General features: G+C 42.6%; 1 long non-coding RNA gene across 1 annotated transcript in view; it reads left to right on the forward strand.

Moving 5' to 3' along the window:
- LOC143840385 (uncharacterized) overlaps positions 1–14,399 on the forward strand; it is a 234,091-nt gene that overhangs the window by 6,770 nt on the left and 212,922 nt on the right. The gene's annotated exons all lie outside the window — the stretch shown is intronic.

Here is a 14,399-nt window from a genome sequence, read left to right on the forward strand (position 1 = left end):
GGATAGTATGACAACAAATAGCGTATTTATTTATATTCGTTTTTATTAACCACCGCTTCTGGATCTACCGGCTCATAGCGGTTTACATTGGGAGACGAGTATAAATATCTGAGATGGGAAACCACTGAATCTAAAGCAGTCCAGATACTAAATGATATTAGAAGCTCATGTGAACTCCCAGGATACAAACACATATGTAACTAAGTATAAAGTCTACAGCTTTCTGATGCTTTATTATTTATTTAGATTTATAACTCGCCTCCCCACCAGAGGTGAACTCAGGGCAGTGAACAATATCCATTATAGCAATCATGTTAAATTTTTCAGAGTCTAAAAGCCTAAATCCAGATATCTAAGACCATCTAAGATTGTGATGTATGAGGGAGGCTAATTTAGATGTTAGCTGTTTTACTGGCCTCAAGCATCAATCTATGGAAGAGCTCCATTTTACAGGCAGGAACTGATGTTTTCTGGGAGCTTGTTCCACCAGGCAGGAGTCAGAGCCATTTCCCCAACATCATGACACTCAAGGGCCTTAAAAAAAACTGGCCCTATGAAACTATAATATAACAATTCTATTGCCACTATCTGCTAGTTCTGAAAAGGCCCTGGTTCTAGTCAAGGCCAGAAGAACCTCCCTGGGTCTGGGGACCACCAGTCTATTTGCGTTGGCTGAGTGCAGGGCTACTCTGGGGATATATTCAGAGAGGCAGTCTCTTCAGTATGCAGAGCCTGGACTGCATATGGCCCTAAAGGTCTGTGCAGTGGTAAACTGCATCCCATCAAGACTGGGAAGGTGCACTTCCTTGCTGGGCCCTTTCTGTCCCAGCTACAGTACCTCCAATCCTCCATCTTTGAAGGGTTCAGCTTCAGGTAATTGTGCCTGAGCCATTCCGTCACAGCCTCTAGACATCTGGTCACGACTGAGGGGGTGTACTTGACTGACCACTTATCAATAGTGGTAGTGATAGAGCTGGGTATCATCTACATATTGATGACACCCAAGTCCATATTCCTCAACCAGCTGGGCTAGAGGATGCAAAAAGATGTTAAACAGTGCTGTGGAGATGATTGCTCCCTGCAGAACCTAGCACTGGAGGTGGCAGTGGTGAGATTGTTCCCTCTTATAGCCACTCTCTGTCCTTTCACTGCTGCCAGCAACCTACGGTTTGAGTAAGGCACCTGAAGCAATCAAAACACCCTTCCGAAGGTGGCCCGAGGGTCCTCTAGTTCCGTTTCTGTATTAATTGTTGGGGGAAGGTCGTGCTGCAGTATCAAGAGTTTATCTGCAAAGTGACTTGCAAATGCCTCATATAGAACTGCCAATTGTCTGTCATTCGTGTGCCCTTCAAGGGCCAAATCACTCTAATTGTCCGGAATGTGAGCTTGCAGATGCAATGGAGGTCATATAGAACTCTCTTTTCATGGCCTTCACTGCCATCTCATAGGCCCTCATAACCGTCCTATAAAATATTTTTGAAGCTTTGTCATGAATCTTCCTCTAAACTAGCTCCTGTTTCTTCATGTGTAGCTCCGTAGTATACCAGATCGCTTAGGACAGGTGCATCAGAAATCATTCTGTGTGTTTTTTTTAATTTACTCCAATCGTGTTATAGTGCTATTCCAGTATAATGATCCCCCCCCCCCCACTATGCTCTGCAGGAGACACTTATGTATGTGTGTCATTATATAGCTGCTGGACATACTTTGACTGATTTAAAGGTTGATGGTTGGACACACCTTCTCTTGGGGATTGGATTGGATCTTGTTTTAAACAGGCCTCACTCTGTAACATCATTCCCCACCTTCTTTTGAATATTTAACCAGGTTTCATGAATGTACACTTCTACATATCTATGGAAGTGAGCTCTGACTCACCAGAGGTCCCACGGAAATTAATTTAGTTAGTTTTTAAGGTCCTAGTAGGCTGTTGTGTAATTTTGGACAACTGGAAAGGGGTTATTTCAGGGTCCAGTAAAAAGGAGCTGGCAGCAATTGGGTATATCTGTGACACTGTAAGGCCTGGGGAACTCAAATAGTCTAAATAGTCTAAAATTTTTCAGAATTTTTCAGAAACCTTTCTGACAGACTGTCTGCATGGCTAACTACACTGGATAACCTTTGGGCGTCTCTGATTAAAAATCTTATGGCATTAAAAAGAACAAGTTCCATACCACTAATGAAACAATATAAGCAAGGAAGCCAATTGTGCAAGAAAGAATATTTATTAGATAATTATAAGTAAGAGGATTTTTATCATCTAATTCCAGTAAGAGGAAAGATTTTTATATCCCCATTGTTTTGCACTAGCTTTGTCAGGATCTAATAATGAAGCAAGTAATAGGACACTGGGATACCAGTATGGTATATCAAATGTTACAGTATAATAAACAAACTTCTAGGGAGTCTTCAAACTTCAGAGGGTTCTTTAATGTCTAAAATATTAAACAGATCCCAACGCATTTCGCTATGTGGCTTTTTCAAGGGACATCAATTTCAATGTTTCCAATAGGAAACTTCAATTTAGAGAAACAATCCCATAACAGAGACTATAAGACTATTATATCAACTGCTATTCCTAGCCTAAGGCTGCAGCCTCCCTGTTGGGGTACCTCCATAATAATGGTTATACCCGCACTGGCATCAGGGCTAAGCCCAGCAGCTCACTTGGTGGGCTCTCCATTGGCTTTAACAGCTGTGGAAGGTTCTCCAGAGCCCGACCTCCCATCCTTTCTTGAGGAGAATTGGGTTCCTTGAAAGGGCTGTTGGGACCCTGTCGTGCTGTTGCATGATTGCCCGGCATGGCCTCCCCCACACACCTCGCATATCCTTATCCGTGGTTCTCTTATATATATAAGTGAAACTGGCCCTGGGGTGGAGCCAGTCCAGCTGTCTGAGGTAGAATAGGGCCAGTGATTGGTCCAACCCGGACAGCTCCCACCCATGCTACCCCTGGGGCTTTGAAGGTAGTATGATATAATGGCATTGAGGCTGCTTGCATGACTTTTTGTTAAAATCCCAGGAAGGTAGGCTATCTCATGCTGGGCTCTACCTTGACTATACAAAAGCTAAAAGGGAACTGAAGCCCAACCTGAACAGAAGTCAGGAACCCAAAAGTTGAGCTGCAAAACAATATTAAAAATCATTACAAATATTCATTAAACAAAGTGCACCGATAATATATCAAAAACAACACATATCTAACTGCACATGACAAAACAGACCAAACACGTTTTGACCCACAGGGGTCTTCCTCAGTGGTCAATATATTGTGTGAAATGCTCTCTTGTGAAAGAACAAAATTTAAGGCTTTCTGGGTGGCAAAGAAAAATCCTTAAAAATGAATGTTTACTACATATTAGAATGAGCATGTATTTTTAAAGGGAAGTCTAATTTAATATATTTATTTATTTTATATTATTATTTATTATATTTATATACCAAGGCTCAGAGTGGCTCACATAAAACAGAACGATACAGATAACTTAGGTTAACATTAATGAAGTGAAACAACAAGCAAAGTGGAACAGTAGAAAAATGTGGGAGACGTTAAATTAACGCATACTGATAGCCCAGTGGGTTGGGCGGAATTATGGTGGGTGTCATAGGAAGGGGACTCAGGAGGAGGGCCCTTGAGAAGTGGTGGTACAGATTGACCTCAACCAAATGCCTGGTGGAGGATTCCCTTTTGCAGACCTTGTGGAACTGTTCAAGTTCTGTCAGGGCCCTGATCTCCTTTGGGAGCTCGTTCCACCAGGTGGGGGCCAGAACAGAGAAAGCTCTGGCCCTGGTTGGGGTCAAGTGGCTTTCCCTGGGGCCAGGGATCACCAGGAAGTTGGAAGTATCACATATATTTGATTTTCATAAACATGGTGGTAACTTACTGTTCAGTATAGCTCCAACTGAAGTTTCTAAAGCATCTGGTTTGGAGCCCACCTTCTAAAATATGTCTTATTTGAGGCCACCACTCCGTAAAGAAAATGGAAATAAAGTTATACAATTTAAAAATTAAAAATGCCCATATCTCAAGCAATATCTCCATACATATCTCAGCTTATGCCTAACTCTGCATCAAGAGTGCATTTCCATGTGTGTCAGAAAAAGTTTTGTCTTTCTGGAGGTTTGACATAGTGGTTTATCTCTGTTTCTTCTTTTCTCTCCCCCCCCCCGCATGCAAACATTCCTTCTAGACTTCAACACTAGCCCATAGAAAATTGCTGATGCAATGACAGCTGTATTGCATCAGCCTAGCAGGTAGGCATAAAAAGTCCCCTTCCCATTGCAATGACAAAGCTTTTTCTGGCACACATGGAAATGCACTCTTGATGAAGAGTTAGGCATAATCAAAAAATGAAAACCAATTGTAGTGTCTTTTCAATGATTTAATGTTGTCAACTGTGGTCCTCAATACACAATACATCCAGTAATTTGACCAATCTGCACAGGCTTCAGCGTGGTCTGCTGCAGTTTGGGAGGGGTTGGAAAGACTGCCCAAAGGCCACATAGGGCTCTATGCGGTCTTGGAGTGCTTCTCTGCATGCTCTAACGTGGGGGGGCAGAGAAGAGTCTCCCTCCCTCCTTCCTTTCTTTTTTGTTTCTTTCTTCATTCCAGCTGTTTTCTCCAGAGAACTGATGCATCAGCTGTTATTCCTGAAGATCTCCAGGCCTCAACTGGAGTTTGGTGACCAAGCTACCTGCACATGGAGGGGGAATAGGGGATCCGACCTGGCTCTTGAGATTAGAGTCTGCTGCTCTTTAACCACTTCACCCTGCCAGATCTCAAGATCGAGCAGGGGAAGGAGGGCCAGCACCCAGGAAGGACACAGTTCAGGCCTTTGTCCTAGCACCTGGTGCATCCCTGGGTGTAACTGGCATTGCCCCTAGTCACTTAGTAAAACAAGAATGTTTAATTCCATTTTCTGATATCTTTTCATGCCAATATGGACCACTAGGTGGCACTCATTGTGTGCTTTTCAGCATTTGTTTTAGGGGCTGTGCAATTGGAAGCAAACAGCGTTCTGGTAATGAAGCAATCATTGTATTGGATACTTAGATTCAGCTTTTGAAAAACAAGGCAATTTGTTGTCAGTTCTGTTTTCACTGAATTCAATTTTGTATCATTCTTTTGGCTGAGATAACCATGTGCATCTTTTACAAAACCTTCACATGTTCCAAAGGATTTTGGATTATCTTTTAAGGCAAGCCTTTTCAAACTTTCCATCTTTTAAGAACTTTTTTCCATATCAACATGTTTGCCACAGAGCACTTGCACTTTCCAAAGGATTCTGGGAGGTATTTTACAGTGCACATGGTGTTCATGTGGGATGCTAGTTTGGCCTGCTGGGTCTGACCATTCCTACGTTGAACATGGCCAGCATTGTCTGCTGGCTGTGCATTCTAGGGGAAATATGTATTGCTGTGGAAACTGGCCTTTCAACGAAGGTTGTTCTGTCCACTATTATTCATCTTCTTGGAAAGAAACTGAGATTCTGAGGAATTTAAGGATTATGTTATATCCAAGCATTGTAATTAGGGCTACAATAATAAATACTTGAGAAAAACAAGTATAGATTGTAGCCCTATTTACAATGTCTGGACAAACCATAATCCTAGGATAACTCTGAAATCAGGGTGGCACCACCTTTTCTACACTTCCCCCCACATGTCCTAATTGCTTAGAAGATTCCTAAAATTTTTGCAGTAGCTGACAATTCCAAAGGAAGGTTGAAAGTAATAGGCAACACTTAATTATTTTACATACACTTTTTGTGTTTGTTTTAAAGATTATTTTTGCCCTTTCTACAAAGCTATAGAGTAAAATAGGTTAAAAAGGAATATAATGTTAAATATTTTCTTAATTAAGATGCTTAAACAATATATTGAGAGATCTGCAAGGGCAGACAGTGATATAATATAGTTGGAGTTGTTTGAGGTAGTGTAATTTAGATCACAGATTTTAATTCAAAAGGGGTGACCATGTTAGTCTGCTGTAGCAGAGTGACACAGGAATCAAATAGCACCTTAAAGTCTAAAAACTTTCTGCATAAACTTTTGCTAGAGCTCACTTCTTCAGTTGCATGAAGCTTAGAATAATTAGGCCTAATTTTATATACAACTAGGTGCGAAGCCCGCTGCAGTGGTAAATGCAGTGGGCACTAGCAGCCTCTCTGGGTCTGTGGTGGCCTGGCGACCCCCCTGGCTGTGGTGACGCTCCCGGCCACTTCCCAGTCCCGAAGGTGGCGGAGCGGAGGTGCAGCAGGGATGGGGCTGGCAGGTGCTGTGAGTGGGAGCCTTCGTACCTGGGAGGCGTCTGTGGCAGGCCGTCAGCGGCCACAGCAGGCCCTCAGCATCAACAGCGGCAGCAGCTCCGGCGATGCCACTGGGCATGTGTGCGCCGCCCGTGGAGCGCCTGTTGCGGCGGCCTTCTGTGGGCAACGGCACCACCTCATGGGAGCACTGGACATGTCGGCTGCCATTGGCGCAGCCTCTGAGGGCCCTGGGTGGATGTGGTTGGCAGGCTGGAGCGCGTGAGGCGGCGCTTCATGGGTGCGCTGGGCAGGTTGGGCACCGCCAGCACCACTGCCTCGTGGCAGCGGGGTTGCAGTGGGGGGCAGTGCAGCCACAGGCAGGCCCCCCTTGCTAGCTCATCTGCCTGTCACAGTCCAGTGCTCTTGTGCAGTTGGAGCAGGTGCATGGCTGCTGCCGTGCAAGTGGAGCAACAGACGATGGGAGATGTGGTGGCCGAGGCAGCCGGGCACGTCTGTGAGGTGAGTGGTGAGCGGACGGTGATGGAGTGCGGGAGCGGTATGGGCCGGCCCATATTAGAGCTCAGACACCCCCGACACGCTCCATCCCCCGGGCAGTTTGCCAAATATAATAGGACCAATGGATACGTATGTGGGGTGGTAACACCATCAGAGACCTCTGTAAAAGAAGATTCAATGAGAGTGATTACATTTGGCTAGGTTGTGCACTTGTCAACAATGGTGATTATAACAATGGTGATTAAAAACGGAAGTTTTACGCTAATAATGCAAACTGCCATTTGCCTTATGGAGCAATTTCATTCCAAGCTACCTTCCTGGGAAAACTGCCATCATTAAATAGATGTGAGTCAATGGATCAAACCACCTACATAAATTATAAATCAACATAACAGTCATAGGCATGTGAATGAATATACTGGCCAAACTGTACTACCCCTTTTGAAGTGCTAGGAAATAAACAAGACTTTTGATAATGTGGGTAATGTAACCAGCTATTGCAATCACTCCAAGAAATGTCTGATTGCTTAAATACACTATCAATCCAGGTACTTAGGGCCGGTTACTCTTTTTAATCAGAGATTAATCAGAAGAAATATCCCCCCAAAAACAATTTAATATCTTTTATTACATTTTAAAATTATTATTATTAGGTATTACTTTGTTCTTTAGGTTTTCTTCAAGGGAAATATAATAGTTTGGGCTTTGGGATCATGATTTGGTCCATCCTAGAAAAGACATTTCTAAAAAAGAAAATTCAAAAATTAGTTTTCGAACACAAGTTTGTCAATGTGGCACTATGAAAATGTGCAAAATACAATCAATCAATCAAAACACCAAACAATAACAATATAAAAAATCCTAGTCATGTGATTTTGCAAAACGAGACTGGAAGTAACTATTTTACTACCCTCCTCCCACAAACCTGTTAAACTTCTCCAAGTGCCTCCTAACTTTAACTGTCATGACTTGCTTCCTAAAGTCCTAGGAATGGTAGTTTAGTGATGATGCTCCCTTTTCACAGAACGGAGATTCCCAGGATTCCCTGGGACTGAGAATGCAATTTAAAGCCTGCTTAGGCCTGTCTACAAGTAAAACCCAAATATAATTGACAGAAGCCCTGTTCACAGATTACTATGCATGCACATGTGATTTCTGTACAGTGTACACTTAGTTATGTACACTTGGTTTCTCGGTGTGGTGTTTGGAGTGGCAGCCTCTAACTTGGAAAACCAGGTTTGATTCCTGACTCCTCAACTGGGCGACCTTTGACCAGTCATAATTTTCTCAGAGTTGTCTCACAGGGTATTTGTTGTGGAGGAGGGGTAGGCAATTGTAAACCACTTTGAGATTCCTCCTGGTAGTAAAAAAGGGGGTGCAGAAATCCAGCTCTTTTTCTCTATATCTTGTTGAGTATTTCTCATTGTATATTGAACCTGTGTTCAGCTAAAAGTGTGAATGAAACCCCACATTCAGGTACTGGCCTCTGGTTTCATTTGGAAAGTGAATGTGTATTGGCTGTTCCTTTCAAACAGGTATATGCATGTACATGCAGACTGTACATCCATTCACTGTAACATGGGAACTGGCCTACATAAACTCAATAGGAAAGACAATTGTTCAGAGCGCAAAAGCTACACAGTAAAATATATATCTTCGAATGCTTCAAATGACATGTCCAAAGAATTCATTGGATGTGTTTTCCAGCGTTAGGCTTCCAGAGTTCAAACAACTTTATCAGATGCTAACAAAATAGCTTTGCTAGTCAAACAGGAATTCTCAGGGCAATCCCTGAGGATATGTTTTTTTGAACGTTCCTCTTAAGATGTATTCTGATTGACGTTCAAGTTTTTACTTCATACTACCAGTAGACACAGAGTTTTTCTATCCCAATCAGAACTTCTCTAATTCATTCTGAAATTGATCTTACAGGCTGCAAACACAAAGGCAGCAAAAATCAAACTACATAAATGATTTAGAAATTAAAAATGAAAAAGGACTTCTTATGCCCTCCATGCTTCTATTCTCCTTGCCAGTATTCCAGTAACAACATGTGTTTCCATTTTTAAACTGAATAACCATAAATAAAAAGTTTATGTGTATAAAAAGAAAGCTTGGGATGGTACTTTCAGATCTTCCTGGTTGTCAGCCTCATAACTTTCAGTCTACCCAAATTGTCAGTGTTGGCCGTTGATTTAATATACTGTGGAAAATAATTTAATTAACATAGTGTCACAAAAATTTAAAGGAGAAATAGCCAAAATCATAAATGCACCCCATTTTCTAAAAACATTTGAGCAATCCAATATAGTATTCAACCCTCCTGGAGATTGAGTCCCTAAATGATATATATAAATGGCTTCCCTTTGCAAAACCTTACATTGCATGTCTACATTCTGAAAGTCCCTGGGTATTATATGTTGTAAGGCAAAGAACTGAAAGTCTTGTTCATTATGCTATACTTCAAGAAACTGACTGATCAGAGGGGTAGACCGAAGGTCACTTTGTAGACAATGCTCTGATACTAGACCAGGGTGTAAACTGCACGGAGCTTTTATTCCAATCCGAGGTCGATTCAGTCCCTGCCATCTACACAGAATGCGATTTCCGTTTTGATTTTGGGCGATTTAAATTTTCCTTCTGCAGCAAGAAGGATTGATTCAGAGTGATCCTACCTTTATTGTGCGATATCTTAGAGTGCTTTTAATACTCAATATTTCAAGATTTGGATTGAGAAAGCAGGCTGTTTTGAACATCCGTGGTAGAGATTGGCCAAAGGTGACCATGTGACAAGCTTGCCTTAAAGGAGAAGCTCCTAATTTCTCTCAACTTCAGTCGGTCTTGGATTTTTTCTCCCTCCACTGCCTTCTTCAATCCACTCTCCCCCCCCCCAAGAAAAGAAAGAGGCTCCCTGCTCGGCTCCTCTCCCCCCCCCTTCAAGAAAAGAAAGAAAGAGGCTTGGCTCCCCCCCCCTCTTCTGAACTACCCTAACCACATGCAGAAGACTTTCCTGTTTCAATGGGGAGGGGGGGGGAGGGAAGACCTGAGTTCAAATCGATCTGAATTCAACAGGATTGACAATGGAATAAACAAAGTAAGTACAGACTCTGCCCTGGTTCCCCGGAAGATACCTTGCATTTTAAAATTGGATCTTACTTTGAAATTGATTTTCACTACTTTTGAGTAAGTCTCTCTTGATATAATATAAAATTTATACAGTTTTTGTGTTTTGCTTTAGATTTGAGTTATTACTAAATTTGGCATGCATGATATGTTTTCTCAGTGGAACTTTATTATTGTTTTGGTGGCACTTTACAGTAGGTTATTTATGATCATTTTAAATGTAATACCAAAATGTTATTGATTTGGTTGTTGGATATATTCCACATATTTCATATGTTATTAATTTAGTACAAATATTGGCTGCTGAGGAAGTTATCTGAAAAGACAATTCACCTGGTGTGGTTTTCAAATATTATGGAATAAACAGCTATGTTTACTACAACTTAATTGGAAGATTCAACTCAGTTTTTTCCTCTTTGGTTGGATGATCCTATGTCAGCTGTCAGTGTCTCTTGTCATTCTGTGATTTGTCATTTGTCAGCAGGAAGAGGGCCTGGGAAAGTTAACTGATTGTAACTAGTTTTATTGCTGGTTCATGTAATTGACCATTTTCTCTTGGGAGGATGGAACAGTAGGAGAGTGGAACTTGAATGTTATCAGTGTGGCTAGCTTTGAGTCAGCCTTGCGTGAGTGATGTCATGGCAATGATCCAGGGCCCGTAAAACTGAACTCTTCCGCCAGGTCTTTGGTTGAGGCAGGGACTGAGATCTAGCCCCTTCCTCCCCCCTCCAGCTATGCAGTATCATCTTGCAACCTCCCTCAGGGATTGGCTATGCATAGAAGGATAGATTTTAGCCATCTGTCTGCTGAAATTTTGTCATTTGATGGGGTAGGGGTTCTTATTGAATTTTATGTTTGATGTAATCCACCATGAGTCGCTCGAAAGAGGGGGAGCTAAAAACTGAATGCATGGATGGATGGATGGATGGATGGATGAATTAATGGATGAATGAATGAATGAATGTACACCTGGGGGCAAGACTAGTTTGCACACTTTTCTGGGGAATGGGGGTAAGCCCACCTGTTGTCTGTTAGGGAGTGGGTTTTGGGGATTATATTGATCCTTGTATTGCCTTTTAGTTTCAGCAAACTGTCAGATCCCTGCCGACTTTCTCAACGAACTCACTTGGCAAATGAGCTTCGTATCACTAGCGCTTTTGCTGCTAATGCCTAGTGTGTTCATTGAGCATGTTGACAAGAGGTCTGATAATTGGTTACCAAACAGTGTGTTGTTCCTCAACAATACCCCCCCCAAAGAAAAAGTTAGGGCATTTCAGCAGATAGTTCTTTAGTTTTATGGTCAAAATGTCTGTGCAATGGGTATGTCTAGTCCATAGACTACCTCTTGACATGTGAACACCAAAGAGTGTGTGGCTCCAGTAGGGCACATATCTTCTTCACAATGGCAAGGTTAGGGATGATGAAATGCTCAGGGGAGGCTGCAAAGAGCCTTTTCCATTCATTTACAAACATAAAGAGGTTAGTCTTTGTGTGACATGATATACAGGCTGGAAAATGCAGCTTGCCTATGAGCTTTTCTCTTTTATCATTATGCACCCCCTCTCTTTGTCCTTGGTTCTCCAAATTTGGCATCATTCCTGCATTAACCCCTGGTTCAGTTAAAATTTTCATTTGCTACAATTGTTAGATTTGTCATCATTTACCATTACTCCGTTGCAGATCACAATACACAAACATCATTCTTCCCTTTGCTCCCCTTGTTTGTAGGGTTTATAGTCAGACATGACTCGGTGCTTGCACAGGGGATACCTTTACCTTTTTAGACTGTAATTTCTTTCGAGTTGATCTGGTTGTCACTCACAGAGCATATTTATAGCATTTCGGGGAAAAAACATTAACAGATTTAGACAAAATTATCATTTAGAAGGAATGTGGCAATCGGCCTCTCTCACATGATTCCTAACCAAGTGGTGTGGGGGAAGAGCCCACACTGCACCCATGGCTTTCACACTGAGAGCAGTAAGCATTAACTAGGTCTTTGTAACAGCCTCTGCATAGGAGTGTTGGGGTGCAAACACAATTGGAAGGAGTCCATAGACCAGGATCTGCAAGACTGGTAGACGCAGACCAAAAAGTTGTTCTTCCAAATCTAACAGCTCTTTATTTAATCCAGCACCAACTCCAAACACTGAAAAGGATCATAGACATAACATAAACTTATATACACTTTGGAATACCTGCCAAAGAACCTGATTGATCAGTAATGAGAGCAGTTCATTGGTTCATTACTTAGAGTCAATATTCAGTTATTGAGTGGTTGCAATTGCAAAGCTTACAAGCCTTCATTTGCATAATGCTTTGTGGCATAGGCTGCCCACATGCATAACACATAGGACTGTCCCCTTTCTTTTTCATACTTTGCCACTTTGTCCCTCTATGGGTCAGTCAGTCATTCATTTAATACAATCCTCGATCAATACCAAAACAGTGCCCAATAACAATAGCGGTTCAAAATATAAAATATACAGTCCAAATATCAAAACATGTGCATGTTGTGATGGTCGTGCCAACCTCCAAGAATGGCCTGGGTATCTCCCATAAAGCTGATCTCCAGACTAAAGAGATTAGGGGTATTTCCGCACCCTTTAAATGTAGTGAAATGCTTACCTTATGTACCGTATTTGCCGGTGTATAAGATTGGGCGTATAAGACGACCCCCAACATTTCCACTCAAAATATAGAGTTTGTTACATTACATTACAGTACTATGGGCCACTATGGGCAGCTATGTCTATCCCAACTGAAGTGTACCCGGCGTATAGGACAACCCCCCCCCACTTGGAGGCATGTTTTTCAGGGGGGAAAAGTAGTCTTATATGCCAGCAAATACTGCAGTTGATATATTCTGTCCCCTCCATATGACTTCATCTACATCCAGCGTCAGAGCAGTAACCGGCTGGCTACATCCTCCATTTTAAAGTGCTAGTTGGGGAATTGCATAAAGTGGATTCACCAACCTATTTAGCACTAGCTACGGGAGAGCAACCAGCAGGCAACCAGTAGGGGGGAGGCATGGAGGCTCAAAAGTGCTAAAGGTGCCTGCTTTGTCCTCCCTCTCACTTGTTCCCAGGGACGGGAATGCCCTTTTAAAAATGGTTAACTTCCTGGAGCAACGAATAGGTGGACAAGTGTTCAAGCGATGCCAGAAATATTTTTTTCCCAAAGTTGTAACACAAAGCACTCTCTAAAGCCCCCCCCCCCACAAAATCAGGAATGAGTTTAATTTTGTAAAGTATCAAGACTCGTGATTCCATAAGGGGTAGTGTTCAAAAAGCACTATGCATCCATGATTAGATGCATAGGTGTTTAAATGGAGAAGTATGAATAAAAAAAAATAGCAGGCATTGCAGGACCTTTAAAACATGGAGAAAGGGGATTGGTTGCTTCAATTGATTGACAGGTGGAAGAGAATCGTGTATAAAGTGCATTGCTCTCTTCTGCAATTATCAGCAGCAGTAGTGGATGGTGAGTAGCGCGAAAAGGCAGCAGACAAGAACGAGACAGCAAAAAGGTGAGGAGGGGCTGGGAGGCGCAATAATATTTAGTGCTATGCCATTCAGTTGGTGTAACACTATTTTTACCGATGTGTGGAAATGCTCCAGTTCTCCTTGAGAAAATGGCTACTTTGGAGGGTGAATTTCATAGTATTAGGTCCACGGAGGTCCCTCCCTTCTCCAAGCCCCAACCTCTCAGCTTTCACCCTTAAATCTCCAGGAATTTCACAACCCAAATCGGGCAACCCTATATTGTGGATATTTCGTTAACTTGTTTTTTTTTGACCTGCTAGAAAAGAGAACAAGATCAAACAGAGAAAAAGACCATAGAAGACCAAACTGCAAGCTCCACCTCCCCTGCCATTACTAAAAGTGTAGGAGCTGTTGATCCAGATTTTTTAATATGTTTATTCTGTCTTAGGAAGGTTTGTATTAAGACATTTTGGAAACCACATTGTGACCGTTTATGCACTGGAGGTTTCATGCTGGGCTGCAGGCTGGAGTTTGAGCCGTAGCAGTTTGCCCCACCTCTTCCTGCATCCACACAGGGGAACATTTGGCCCGGTTCCCCTCATCCAGCTCTAATTCGCCTCATCCAGCCGTTATTTAACATCTATATGTGTCCACTGGCCCAGCTGGTACGGAGTTATGGGCTTGGGTGCAATTGTCATCTGTGCCCCAAGCCAGGAATTTGGGAGTGATTCTGGATGCCTCACTTTCCATGGAGGCCTAGGTCACTAAGGTAGCCCGGATGGCATTTCTCCATCTACGCCAAGCTCAGGTACTAGCACCCTACCTGCCCCTGGAACACCTGGCCACTGTGATCCATGCAACGGTCACTTCCAAATTAGACTTCTGTAACTCGCTGTACGCGGGCCTGCCCTTGTCCCTAACCCGGAAGTTACAGCTGGTGCAGAATGCAGCTGCATGGGTCGTCACTAAATCATCTTGGAGGTCCCATGTTCAGCCTCTGCTGAAGCAGCTGCACTGGTTCCCA

Source organism: Paroedura picta, chromosome 6 (assembly GCF_049243985.1).
Source record: "Paroedura picta isolate Pp20150507F chromosome 6, Ppicta_v3.0, whole genome shotgun sequence".
NCBI lineage: Eukaryota > Metazoa > Chordata > Lepidosauria > Squamata > Gekkonidae > Paroedura > Paroedura picta.